General features: G+C 41.5%; 1 protein-coding gene across 1 annotated transcript in view; it reads left to right on the top strand.

The window, feature by feature from the left end:
- FMN2 (formin 2) overlaps positions 1-13,469 on the top strand; it is a 372,598-nt gene that overhangs the window by 154,384 nt on the left and 204,745 nt on the right.

Below are 13,469 nucleotides of genomic sequence, written 5' to 3' on the forward strand. Positions count from 1 at the left end.
TCCGTTGAAGGGCATCTTGGTTCTTTCCATAGTTTGGCGACCGTGGCCATTGCTGCTATAAACATTGGGGTACAGATGGCCCTTCTTTTCACTACATCTGTGTCTTTGGGGTAAATACCCAGGAGTGCAATGGCAGGGTCATAGGGAAGCTCTATTCTTAATTTCTTGAGGAATCTCCACACTGTTCTCCAAAGAGGCTGCACCAACTTGCATTCCCACCAACAGTGTAAGAGGGTTCCCCTTTCTCCACAACCTCTCCAACACATGTTGTTTCCTGTTTTGTTAATTTTGGCCATTCTAACTCGTGTAAGGTGATATCTCAATGTGGTTTTAATTTGAATCTTCCTGAGGGCTAGTGATGATGAGCATTCGTGTGTCTGATAGCCATTTGTATGTCTTGATTGGAGAAGTGTGTGTTCATATCTTCTTCCCATTTTTTGATATGTTTGCCTGTTTCATTTGTGTTGAGTTTGAGAAGTTCATTATAGATTCTGGATATCAACCTTTTGTCTGTGCTGTCATTTGCAAATATCTTCTCCCATTCCGTGGGTCGCCACTTTGTTTTTTTGACTGTTTCCTTTGCTGAGCTGCAGAATTTTTAAGAAAATGGATATTCCATGGCTTTGTCCTAGAGAGAAATGACTTTTCAAAATGAAGAGTGGGAACCTCTGTTTAAGAAGCCGTCTCGGTCCTTCTGATGTATAGCTAACGGTGAAAACTATTGTCTGAAGGTTATGGGGGGTGGGAGTGCTTCTGAGGTCAGCAGAGTGGTTTAGACAAGGCCCGCTGACCCAGCAGGCGCGTGCTGAGTGCGTGCCCGTGGTGTATCCCTCCTTGCGGGAGGGAGGGAAGCACACGACAGGCTGGCTTGACAGGCTAGCTTCCGCCTAGAGGGCAGGATTGTAATGAGAATTATCCGAACAAGTACTTCCTGGTGTGTATATCATAGTAGGAGAATGTGCAGAATGTTCCAGAAGAGGGTCCCGAGTCAGCCCGGATGAGACTTGTATGAGAGGTGGGAGGGGGTTCAGGAAGAACATCCCAGGGGAGTGAAACTTGAACATCCTGTCCAGGGAGTTGTCTGACTTTGTCCTTTTGACAATAGAAATGAAAGCAGAAAAATAAAAGGCCATTAAATGTCTGTTAAGAGGAATGGCACGGTGAAAGCAGCCTTTATAGGATGGTCTGAGAGCAAGACTGGGGTCCTAGAGGCAGAAACCCCCCTGCACCGTGTGAGTAGGTGAAAAGAACTTGCACCAGGGTGGTGGTGGTCGAAGAGAGGACGGTAAGATAAGGAAACATCGGTGGACTGTGGTGTGTGAGTAGATACGGAAGTGAAGAGAAATGGGTCGAAGGTCTCCGTACCGGTGTCGGGCTGGTGGTGGCCCTGGCTGAGAGACAGGGTTGTGGAACAAAGCGGGGTCAACCCAGGGTGGTGACTTCCTCCTGCTTCTTGGTCTGTGCGTTTGCCCCTGCGTTAATAGAATGCCTGTACCTGACGAATGCCTTGGTTAAAATCCTGGTTGGGCTGTATGTGCTGTGATCTCTGAAAGACGGAAAGTTCATCCCCTCCTTATGGAAATGTCTGGGCAGGTAATTGTTCAGGGAGGCAGGATGGCTCCATTCCACCAGGTCCTCCAGGCACTGAATTCCAACCTCTGTTGTTGGTTCCTGGCCCCCGGGGTATATTGTGGCTGAAGATGGCTTGTTTCCATAATTCCGTGTTTAAGCAGAATTGAAGAAGGAAAGAGCAAGTAGAGAGCAAAGAGATTCCTTTTTGAGGCTGTGCTGTTTTGTTCTCCACATTCTATTGTCTCTCCCTTGGTCACGTGGCCATACCTAGGTGTAAAATAGGCCGTGGAGAATGTTGTGTTAGCTGAGCAGCCATGTGACCACAAAAACTCAGAAGTTCTGTTGCTACATAATCAAGAGGATTTTGTGGCATAAGTTCTTAAACATGGGACCTGCTGCAAAGGCCCTGCCTTCTGTTGAATAAATGTGCTTAGTCATTTGGTCAGTGCTGAGTTGGAGAAAGAGGGGAGGCCTCCAAGTGGAAGAGCCCGGGTGGTAAATGAAGATACAGACCTGTAGTCAGAACTGTGAGCCATCCATATAATACACATATACATATACATATACATATACATATACATACACATACACATATACATATACATATAAATTTGTGAGGCCCTTCTAAAGATTATGGATGAACTTTTTAGTCTAGAGAGAAAAGCAGTTTAAAAAAAAATCAGCAAAGAGGACTTGCTGTGCTCGTAGCTTAGGTAGTAGGAAGTGGAGAGAGAATCCAGGGAAATAATTGGAGAAATAACCATCTAAAATATCGTTTCCTGAGGCAGGAAGAGAAACAGATGAAATGAGATTGTGGGAAGGATAAAAACCTAAGGAGGACAAAAATAAAAGACGTTGGGGCCAAGGCAAGTGTACGAGGGGAGAGAGCAGACTACTGAACAGAACGGGAATTTTGGCTAACATTTGTAGCTTGCCAACGTTAAGCTCCATTTAGAGCCTCAGATCAAATGGGCCAGTCGACAGAGGGAATCTGGCCTGTCATGGAAGGACGTTGTTTAGAATTCATACAGGAAAGGAAAGGTTCTGTCGAAAGTATGGAAATACGTCCATGAAACTGTTGGGGTTGTGTGTGCGAGATGATACTCTGCTGTATTGTTCCTTGCTCCATTTCAGCGCTGAAACTGACACTTAAAGATCAGATACGATTTTTGTCAACAGTAAAAAGCAAACGACACATTATTTTAATTTCTCTAAATAGCTTCATTTAGGTTTTTTTATAATCAGCAAGTAGTGTGAACCGCATTTGATTAATCGGACAGTTCAGATAGTAGTCTGGTGGTGTTTTAATTCTCTGGAGTATTGTGTGGCAGAAAGAAGAATCTTCCTAAACTCACTCAGGGGCCTCATACTCTAGCATCTGTGTCACGTCATTCCCTCGAAGTGTACTTTCGACTTGTTTTGCTTATGCTATCTAACTGGGAACAAAGCCGACGTGTGTTTTTTTTTTATTTTTTATTTTTTGTTTCTGTTTTTGTTTTAATGGACCCGGAAGTGAGGTCAAGAAAACAGCCAAGAAAACTTTGACACAGATGCCATCTTTAGCTTCTTTTTGTTTTTGAACTTAATAAAAAGGAAATCTAAGTACAAGCTAAGTTATTTAGTACTTTGTCTGAATTTGTTAGTTCTTATTGATCATTGATGCTCCAAAGAAATATAACGTAAGCCATATATGCAATTTTCCGTTTTCTAGTAGCCATATTAAAAAAAAGTGTAAAGAGACAGGCAAAATGAAATTCTTAAAAAAACAAAACAAAACACAAATCTTGAAGTCTGCTTATTTCAAGGGTCTGACTATCTATATGAGCTTGCTTGGTATTGGACAGCACAGTTCTAGAGAATAACCTTTCATTCTTTGCTTTTTCTAATGTTGACATGAGTCTGTTGATAGCAGGTCGACCATTAAGGAGTTCATTAAAGGTTTGTCCTTAATTTAACTGTGGGAGTTATTACCGGGCACTAACGCTAATGATAATGTTCAGTGAATTAGTATTCTGTTGCTTTCACTTTTCAGCTTGGATATTTTAAAAGTAAAACAGCTAGATATTTTACCAGCAACATGGATTTATTTGGGTCTGCCTAGGGTGATGTGGGCAGAGGCAGCAAAGTGGAATCTTGTCCATCTGGGGCCCCTGGGGTCTTCCCGTCTCACTGTGAGTTCTGCGGCTGTCTTCACCCTGAGGCTGTAAGGAACGGTTCGGGAATTGTGAGTAGATTTTGAGTCAGTGCCTTCCTTATCATTCTGGCCTGCCTTCCATAGTACCTTAGTCCATTCAGGCTGCTAAACCAATGTCGTAGACTTGGTGGCTAATGAACAACAGAGGTTTATTTCTCACAGTTCTGGAGGGTGGGAAGTCCAAATCAAGGCACTGGCAGATTCAGTATCTGGGTTGGAGCCTTCTTCCCAAAGGCTGTCTTTTCTCCATGTCTTCACGTGGCAGAAGGGATGAAGGGGCTCTTTGGGGCCTCTTTTATAAGGGCACTAATCTGTTTGTTTGTTTGTTTGTTTAGTTACGTTAGTCACCATATAGTACTTCATTAGTTTTTGCTGTCATGTTCCATGATTCATTGTTTGCATATAACACCCAGTGCTCATTGCAGTACGTGCCCCCCCTTCATACCCATCCTCGGACTAACCCATCCCTCCTCCCTCCTCCCCTCTGAAACCTCAGTTTGTTTCCTGGAGTCCAGAGTCTCTCATGGTTCATCTCCCCATCTGATTCCCCCTCCCGCTTTCATTTTTCCCTTCCTTCTCCTAATGTCCTCCATGCTGTTCCTTATGTTCCACATATGAGTGAAACCATATGGTAATGGTCTTTCTTGACTTGTTTCACTCAGCATAATCCCCTCCAGTTCCATCCATGTCGATGCAAATGGTGGGTGTTCATCCTTTCTGACGGCCGAGTAACGTTCCATTGTGCATATGAACCACATCTTCTTTATCCATTCATCTGTTGAAGTGCATCTTGGTTCTTTCCACAGTTTGACTATTGTAGACATTGCTGCTATGAACATTGGGGTACAGGTGGCCCTTCTTTTCCCTATGTCTATATCTTTGGGGTAAATATCCAGTAGTGCAATTGCTGCGTCATAGGGTATCTCTCTTTTTAAATTTTTGAGGACCCTCCACACTGTTTTCCCAAGTGGTTGCACCAACTTGCATTCCCACCAACAGTGTAAGAGGGTTCCCCTTTCTCCACATCCTCGCCATCATGTTTTGTTTCCTGCCTTGTCAATTTTTGCCATTCTAACTGATTTAAGGTGGTATCTTGATGTGGTTTTGATTTGAATTTCCCTGATGGCTAATGATGTGGGCATTTTTTTTCATGTGTCTGTTAGCCATTTGTATGTCTTCTTTAGAGAAGTGGCTGTCATGTCTTCTGCCCATCCTTTGACTCAATTATTTGTTCTTTGGGTGTTGGGTTTGAGAAATTCTTTATAGATCTTGGATATCCCCCCTTTATCTGTAGTGTCATTTGCAAATATCTTCTCCCGTTCTGCGGGTTGCCTCTTAGCTTCATTGACTATTTCCTTTGCTGTACAGAAGCTTTTCATCTTGATGAAGTTCCAAAAGTTCATTTTTGCTTTTGTTTCCTTTGCCTTTGGAGATGTGTTTTGAAAAAAGTTGCTGTGACTGATGTTGAAGAGGTTACTGTTTCTGATGGATTCCTGTCTCATATTGAAGTCTTTCATCCATTTAGAGTTTATGTTTGTGTGTGGTATAAGAAAATGGTTGCGTTTCATTCTTCTGTATGTAGCTGTCCAATTTTCCCAGCACCATTTATTGAAGAGACCATCTTTTTTTCCATTGGATATTTTTTCCTGCTTTGTCAAAGATTAGTTGACTATGGAGTTGAGGGTCCATATCTGGGTTCTCTTCTCTGCTCCACTGGTCTATGTGTCTGTTTTTGTGCCAGTACCATGCTGTCTTGGTTTCACAGCTTTGTAATAGAACTTGAAACCAGGCAACGTGATGCTCCCAGCTTCATTTTTCTTTTTCAACATTTCCTTGGTGATTTGGGGTCTTTTTGGGTTCCATACAAATTTTAGAATTGTTTGTTCCAGCTCTTTGAAAAATGCCAATGGTATTTTGATGCAGATGGCATTGAAAGTATAGAGTGCTCTGGGCTGCATAGACATTTTCACAATGTTTATTCATCTGATCCATGAGCATGGAATGTTTTTCCACCTTTTGGTGTCTTCTTCAATTTCTTTCCTTGAGTGTTCTGTAGGCTCTAGAGTAGCCTGAACTAATCCCATTTTTTGAGGGTTTCACTCTTCTGACCAGTCACCACCCTGTGGCTCCACATCCTGATACCATCACACTGGGCATGGGGCTTCCACATAGATTTGGGGGACACAAATATTCAGTCTTTGGCACCAAAGTACTGGCCTTTGTCCACATGTTCCCATCTCAAGCTATTTTAGTGAAGGACCAGTTTTTAAATCCACAATCCAGTATGTTTTGATAACTTTTGTGAACTAAATATAAATGCATTACTACATAAATGAAATTAGAAGAACCCAAAGAAAGAGGTACAAATCTAAATTCAACAGATAAAACATCACTCCATCATATTGCTATAAAATTTCTAATACTTGCTCTCCATTTCTGTACGAATCTATTTCTTACTGGGCAGGTAATACACAGGACATGGCAGCAGCCTGTGATCTACATTTTGAGTGGATTACCCTTCTTTACATCTGCAATAATCCTCATATGAGCCTCTGTAGAAAGCATGCCCTCTATTTTTCAGATCAGGATAGGAGGATCCAAGTGATTTAGTAAGATGCTCGAGGAGGTGGCAGTAAAGTAGCTGGAATTTTGACCCAGAGTTGCAGCTAATCCATAAGGAGTCTTCGTTAGAATTAGGGAAATGTATCCCTCCCGCTGGGTGGGCTGCACACCCCCGCCCCGGCATGCTTTCTGGAGCACAATGTCGGATATGATCCTGTCAGACTCACACATGCTCTCCGTACTTCCCTTTGCCAGGGCAGAGAGGGAAGGGAGTAGGCAGTGGGGAGAAGAGCTGAAGTGGAGACTAAGTCTTGTCTGTCATTTTACTGTACATTTTCCTAGAATGGTAGTTGAAGTTGAGAAAGAAAACAAAGCAAGTTAGTGAAAATGAGTACTTTTCAGAATTTCTAGTTGCAAGTTGTGCTCAATCTTAAGCTTTTGATGTACCTATTTAATTAGCTTGTGCTGTCCTGGGACTCCCATTATTAGACATCTCTGTACAGTCAGCCGCGTAGTGGGTTTTCAAAATAACACAGGAACATTAATGTTTAACAATCTACAAGAATATGTGTGAATACATCCTTGGGTTTTTAAAAAAATTTTTTCTTATTTTTTATTTTATTTATTTACTTATTTGTTAGATTTTATTTATTTAGTGGACAGAGAGAGCACAAGCAGGGGGGGTGGCAGACAGAGGGAGAGGAGAAGCAGATGCCCCACCAAGCAGGGAGCCCATTGCGAGACTCAATCCCAGGACCCTGGGATTATGACCTGAGCTGAAGGCAGACACTTCACTGACTGAGCCACCCAGGTGCCTTGAATATATCCTTCTTACCTTTGTTGCTTCCACCATCATCATTCTACTATAAGTTTCTAATACTGGCTTAGTTTATAATTAAACGAAGAAATAAAAAAAAAGTATGGACAGTGGAAATAGACCAAGGATGTCTCCTTGACACAGTAATTATTCAAGCCACAGATTAGTTAATGTTAATTTGGAACGCATTTTAGGTATGCAGCCTAATTATATTATCTATATTAGGGTTGTAAAAGTTTGACTGGGGCCACATGCACAGTTTTGTTCTCTTCCTGTGGCCTAAAACTGTACTGGTTAAAGCAGACATACCATCAGTCATGTTGGATTAAGGGAGAAGTCATTTGCATCTACTGGAAAACTACTCTGAACTAAGAAAGACCCACATTTCTTAGGAAATCACATGAGAGGGTGGTGAGATTATTAATTCCTTTGTAGATTTAAACTGAGTAATGAAAAGTTGACAGATATTTTATTTTATTTATTTATTTATTTTTTAAAGATTTTATTTATTTATTTGACAGAGAGAAATCACAAGTGGGCAGAGAGGCAGAGAGAGAGAGGAGGAAGCAGGCTCCCTGCTGAGCAGAGAGAGCCCGATGCGGGACTCGATCCCAGGACCCCGAGATCATGACCTGAGCCGAAGGCAGCGGCTTAACCCACTGAGCCACCCAGGCGCCCCGACAGATATTTTATTTTTGAGAAACCATTTAAAGCACTTCCCTAAGTATTTAAACTTTGTGCAGCTCTTACTATCAGTGTGTGTATACTTTTTTGCTGGGTTTATTCCCAAGAGTGTCAAGTGTATTCTGGATATCCACTACAGCTTTTTGAAGTCGATGGTGCTATTAATTTTTTAAATAAGGAAACTGAGGCTTTAGGATGTTGGAATAATTTTTCCAGAAAGCTCTCGCCAGACCTAGGAGTCAGAATCTGCATTTTTAAAAAAGATTCCAGATTATTCACGTGGCATATTAAAAGTTTGAGAAGTAATGATTTATTTTCCAGAGTCCATGTTCATAATCCCTACACAGTCCTGCTTCCTTGGGTTAATCTAAGACTAAAAGCTTTATTAAGAATATTAGGTGAATCTAATATGTGAATTAGATAAATTCAAAATAATCCTTTTTTTCTGGTTGTATGTTCTAATTTTTATAGATTTTAAATTAGTTAATTCTGCATTTTCCATTTTTCTGAGATCAGTTTCTAAGAGTCAACTCCCTATTCTCCATTGCCTCTGTTGTGCCTGGATTCTAAGAATGTTCTAGTTTGATAGCTTCAGGTTCTTGTTATACAGGGTGTTTTTTAAAAGAAGGATCAATAATGATTATGCTTTGTAACATAAAGGTTGAGTTACTCTAGGGAACTACAGAGTCAGTCCTTTTAGACGTCTGTCCTTCCCTGTGTAGATGGCTTCTAGAAGGTGATGGGTAGTTATTATTCTTACCTATAATCTTTAAATGTAAAATATAGTTTGTAATAAGTTCACTTGCATCATAACAGAAAAAGTAAGTGAACAGTCTATGGGACACTTTATTTTATTTTTTTTAATTGATGTATAGTTGACACACGGTGTGAATTTCAGCTGTGCAGCACAGTGATTCAACATCATCCTAAGTTGTGCTCTACCCAGCACAAGCATAGCTACCATCTGTCCACATATGTCACTATTATAGTCACTATTAGGGCCGCTGAGGAGGGCTGGCTAGTGTTAGCCTGGTTAAGAAACTAGTAGAGAAAGATCTTAAAACAGAAGTACTCCAAAAGGTGAAAATCTGGAACGCTTCAATTAAGCTGTAGAAGCCAGGACAGGCCCGGCCACCCGCCCCCAGGCCCTGCGTCTCAGTCCTTGGGCACGGGCCTCACTGCACCTCCGGCCTTTCCGTGCTCTGCCACTCGAGAGCCGGCACTTTTTAAAAATAGATAAATGGGTGTTATTTTTATTTACCTTTTTGTACAGTGATTCTCAGTCTTCTGTTGGAGGTCCAGGGTGAGCCTGTGCCGCACTTGTGTAAACACTGGTATACAAAGACCTATAGTGTCTTTGACTGTATTCTCTGTGCTATACTTTTTATTCCCATGTTTTATTCATTCCTTAATGGGAAGCCTGTTTCTCCCACTCTTCTTTACTCATTTTGCCCATCCTCTTACCTTCTTCTGCTCTCACAACCAATAATTGGTTCTCAGTGTTTATGGGTCTATTTCTGTTTTTTGTTTGTTTGTTCATGTGTTTTCTTTTTTAGATTCCGTAGGTCAGTGAGATTGCGTGGCATTTGTCTTTCTATGTCTGATTTATTTCACGTAGCATAATAACCCATAGGTCCAACCATGTTGTCACAAATATCAAGATTTCATTCTTTTTTTTATAGCTGAGTCATATTCCAGTGTATGTATATGCCATATCTTCTTTATTCATTCATCAGCCAGTGGACACGTGGCTTGCTTCCACATCTTGACTATTGTAAATAATGCTGCAGTAAACATTGGGGTGCATATGTCTTTTCAGATTGGTGCTTTCATTTCCTTTGGGTAAATATCCAGTAGTGGAATGACTAGATCATATGGTACTTCTATTTTTAATTTTTTAAGGAACCTCATTACTGTTTTCTGCAGTGACTGCACCAGTTCACATTCCCACCAACAGTCAGAAGTGTTCCTTTCTCTCCGTATTCTCACCAGTACTTGTTACTTCTTGTCTTTTTCATACTAGCTGTTCTGACTGATGTGAGGTGGTACCCCATTGTGGCTTTGACTTGCATTTCTTTGATGATGAGTGATGTTGAGCATCTTTTCATGTGTCTCTTGACCATCTGTATGTCTTCTTTGGAAAAATGATACTCAGGTTCTCCGCCCGCTTATTACTTGGGTAATTATTATAATGATGATTATTGGTATTGACTTATATAAGTTCTTTTTTTAAAAGATTTTTTATTTATTTATTTGAGAGAGAGAGAGACAGTGAGAGAGAGCATGAGCGAGGAGAAGGTCAGAGGGAGAAGCAGACTCCCCATGGAGCTGGGAGCCCGATGCGGGACTCAATCCCGGGACTCCGGGATCATGACCTGAGCCGAAGGCAGTCGTCCAACCAACTGAGCCACCCAGGCGTCCCTATAAGTTCTTTTTATATTATTGGATATATCACTTGCCAACATCTTCTCCCATTCAGTAGGTTACCTTTTCATTTTGTTGATGGTTTCCTTCATATGCAAAAGCTCTTTATTTTGGTATAGTTCTAATCTATTTTTGCTTTTGTTTCCTTTACCTGAGGAGACATATCTAGAAAAATGTTGCTAAAGCCCATGCCAAAGAGATTACTGCCTGTGTTGCTTTTCTGGGAGTTTTATGGTTTCAGGTCTCACATGTAGGTCTTTAATCCATTTTGAGTTTGTTTTTGTGTATGATGTAAGAAACTTGTCTAGTTTCATTCTTCTGAAGTAGCTGTCCAGTTTTTGCAGCACCATTTATGGAAGAGACTATTTTTACCCCATTGTATATTTTTGATCTCTTATGTTGTAGGTTAGTTGATTATATAATTGTGGGTTTATTTCTGGGTTTTTTATTCTGTTACATTGATCTATGTGTTGTGCATACTGTTTTGATTATTATAGCTTTGTGGTATGTCTTGAAATCTGGGATTGTGATACCTCTACTTTTGTTGTTCTTTTCCAAGATTACTCTCTACTCACGGTCTTTTGTGGTTCCATACTAATTTTAGGACTATTTGTTCTAGTTTTGTGAAAAATTCTATTGGTATGTTGATGGGGATTGCATTGAATCTGTAGATTTCCTTGGGTAGTACAGACATTTTAATAATATTAATTCTTCCAGTCTATACTGTGAGAACAATAACAAATTGATGAAAGAAATTGAAGGTGACACAAAGAAATGGAAAGATAGTTCATGGTCATGGGCTGGAAATCTGTACAACCTTTTAAAACATTAACATGTTTTAATGTTAATGCCTGGGTACCTCAGTGGGTTAAGCCTCTGCCTTCGGCTCAGGTCATGATCCCAGAGTCCTGGGATCGAGCCCCGCATCGGGCTCTCTGCTCGGCTGGGAAACTGCTTCCCTCCTCTCTCTGCCTGCTGCTCTGCCTACTTGTGATCTCTCTCTCTCTGTCAAATAAATAAAATCTTTAAAAAGATAAAAAATAAAACACTAACATGTAAATATGAGCCACCCAGGTTTAACAAGCGAGGAAAGACGTGCAAATATCACAGTCTTAGAGATGGTACTTGGGTATCAGTTTGAGAATGGACAGAAGCAGTGAGAGTCATCAGTGATTCTAGAGTCACTTAAAAGGTTTTTTGAAGTGCAGATTGAGGAAAAATCTGACGCCCACACTTTCTGGTTAGTAGGTTTGTGACAGGGCCCAAGATTTTGGCATTTTTCATAAGTGCCCAGGTGACGATCATGCCCGCAGGTCCAGGGAGCACACTTTGAGAGCTACTGCACTAGATTTGGGAGGCTAGTTGGGAAAAGTTCCCATTGATTTCTATAAGATAAAGCATAGAAATAAACTCTGACAACAGAGTTGAAGAGGAAGGGTGGGTTCCAGAAATTTGAAGGAGTTCTAATTGACAGGACTTGTTAGCAGACCACAGTATTCAGATGAAGTCGATTAAGAGTCTAGGCTGATTTCTAGATTTCTGACTTGAATAGGTGGGTGGAGGATGGGGGCGCCATCATTTCAGCTCATGGAAAAGGAGAAGATGGATAGGTTTTGGGGTGGACCTGATGACGAGTTTGGCTTTAGACCTGTCCAGTAGAGATTTATGTGCAGATACCTGTTAGGAAAGTAGGGTACTGTAGAGTTGAAGATACAGTTACAAGAATGAATTTAAAGGTGCTGGCGTGTATGTCTATAGAGGAGAAATTATAGGTCATAAAGTGAACATAATAAAGTGCTGAGAACAGAACTCTGAAATATGCCTGTGTTTAAGGTAAAATCAGAATAATTCACCTTGAAAAGGCCTGAGAAGGGCTGCCAAGAGCTGCGGAGTCAGGAGCGTCTGGGAGGGTGTGATCAGCCTTTCGTACGGCAGAACGGTCCGTTGACATATGGGTACAGATCCATTCCCTTTTGTCAGAGCATCACGGATGGGACCCAGATGGTATCTACCTGAAGTTACAAAGTCTTTCTTTCTTTCTTTCTTTTTTAAGATTTTATTTATTTATTTGACAGAGAGAGATCACAAGTAGGCAGGGAGGCAGGCGGGGGTGGGGGCGGGGAGGCAGGCTCCCTGCTGAGCAGAGAGCCCAATGTGGGGCTTGATCCCAGGACCCTGGAATCATGATCTGAGTGGAAGGTAGAGGCTTTAACCTGCTGAGCCACCCAGGGTCCCCTAGAAAGTGTTTCTGAGGTCAGAATACATGCCTTTTGTTTTTCTGATAAGAAGTTTCGGTGCACTTCTGAAGAAGAAAACCATATTGATAGAAATCCTTGGGGTATGAATGGATTCATATTTAAGTTCTAATATTTTAGCTGAACTTTCATAAAATGTTTAAAGAGCAAGTTAATCAAAGCGTGTGTGTGTGTGTACACATATACCTTCTTTTGAGGAAGCACAGTCCCTTGTGGGGTGTCAGTCCTTTCTGCGAGAAGCTTGCAGAAACACGCATGGGAGAGGTTGTGGTTGGCTCTTCTGAAGTGTTTGTCTTATTCTCCACCCTCATCCTGGCTGGGGAACCAAGAATGCTAGTACTGCTATTAAGAATATTGTTTTAGGGACGCCTGGGTGGCTCAGTTGGTTAAGCAGCTGCCTTTGGCTCAGGTCATGATCCCAGAGTCCTGGGATGGCGTCCCACATCGGGCTCCTTGCTCGGCAGAGAGCCTGCTTCTCCTCTGCCTCTGCCTGCCTCTCTGTCTGCCTGTGCTCGATCGCTCTCTCTCCCTCTGTCTCTGACAAATAAATTAAAAAAAAAAAAAAAAGAATATTGTTTTACTCGGACTTAGTGTGACAGCTGGGCATGATTATTTTATTAGTTTACTGATTGGCCCAACCTAAACCAAAAAGAAAGACAAGGTCAACAAACGTGATAGATGTTCGGGCAGCTGTCACTTCTGACAATCTGACTGGAACCTTTTATTCCCCCTTTTCCTCCGGGGTTTTTCTGAAGCCGACCTATAACAAAACCATGACAGTACATAGAACTTGCTGCCCTTCAGGACCTGCAAAAATGGTTTCATAAGCAGGACTTATCGGTGCTGCGTCAGCATCTGGAAAACATAGTTTAAGGGTGTATGTCCAATAGCAGAATGCCTACCTCTGTTTTAGGAAGATTTCTTGTGGGATGTGTGGATTGACTGACTTGTTAGAACTCTC

The sequence above is a fragment of the Mustela putorius genome, unplaced genomic scaffold, assembly GCF_011764305.1.
Source record: "Mustela putorius furo isolate JIRA1106 unplaced genomic scaffold, ASM1176430v1.1 tig00000785_pilon_pilon_pilon, whole genome shotgun sequence".
Lineage (NCBI taxonomy): Eukaryota > Metazoa > Chordata > Mammalia > Carnivora > Mustelidae > Mustela > Mustela putorius.